The sequence below is a fragment of the Aplysia californica genome, unplaced genomic scaffold (assembly GCF_000002075.1).
Source record: "Aplysia californica isolate F4 #8 unplaced genomic scaffold, AplCal3.0 scaffold00549, whole genome shotgun sequence".
Classification (NCBI taxonomy): Eukaryota; Metazoa; Mollusca; class Gastropoda; order Aplysiida; family Aplysiidae; genus Aplysia; species Aplysia californica.
This window is the reverse complement of record NW_004797819.1, coordinates 150,306-151,571: the sequence shown is the minus strand read 5'-3', so window position 1 is coordinate 151,571 and position 1,266 is coordinate 150,306.

Below are 1,266 nucleotides of genomic sequence, written 5' to 3'. Positions count from 1 at the left end.
TTCTTATTGTTCTAAACCAATCAGTGCTCTAGATCTACATTACTACATCCTTGCCATGCGTCACCCGCTGGCTGCGCCAGTGAAGAGACAGACGACGAGGATGGTTTACGCTCGTCGCACCGCTTGCGGTATTGTCTGCTGGAAACAAGCAACATCTTTGCACCAAAGTTATTTTTGTCACTGTAGAGAAATCTAGGCATCGTTCTTTCCGCACAAGAAGAAAGGTGCATGAAACTGCTCTTCGCAGCACCAATTTGGTGCAAGCTAAAAATTTGATCCAAGTTTCCGCAAGCCTATCTACTACACTAGTAGAGTCTACGGTGACTCAGTGAAGAATGGGTATCGAAACTGTGTAGCAAGTCTTGGTGCTGCAGGAAGTGATTAGAAATCCTTAAATCTCTGCTTGTGAGCATAGTGAGTTGTTCGTATAGTTGTAAATATCGATAGATGTAGATTATGGTGTATCCTGGAGATTCTAATCGACTTTCTGTGGAAATCTTAATAGTAGCTACTAAGCCTTTTGCCCATTTGCTCACTTTCCAACTATGACCACCCTGTCTGCAACCCACGCAACGCCACTGCTTGTAATTTATTTTGTGTATTGGGTTATATATGCCTCTCCCTAAGTCTCATAGATCGGACATTTTTGTGGGTTGTCCACGCACAGTTTAGTAATTTGTTCTTAGTTCTTCCAAGAGCTTTCAATGCAGTCGATTATTGATTAAATATCATTTAAATCTGAACATAATTCAGATTTCAAGGCTCAAGGAGAGTAGCAGCCTCATCGCTCCCCCTCCCCGTTCTCCTTTCCACCTCTAGTACATGTACTATTATAATCAATGGTTTTTTGTTGTTGTTCGTCCTTCGCATATGAAGATGACCATGACTTCACAAATTGGTCTGTTGACGGTTACTGTGAGTCCGGAGATGGCTGATTAGTCCTATCCGGGCTCGAAAGGTTCGCCCACATTGTGGGCACGGGTAGTCTGCAGTTGGACTTTATAATCAATGTAATCTCCTACTGATTGTCATAGTACAGTCTGGTAGAAAGGGAAGAAAGGGGACATTCAGGTCTGACCTATGCTAGAAGAAATGTTTAGTACTACCTTTCCTAACCTAGCATGCAGAGTACGGTGGGCCATATTTGGTTGGTCAGAAAATGGTCGCAAACCTACACAGGTTTGTTTTATTGTTTTCAGGAGAAGTGTTGGTGTTTTGTAGGTCATCTTAGTTTGGACAGTGTGTGCGGGTGCGGGGCGGGGGGGG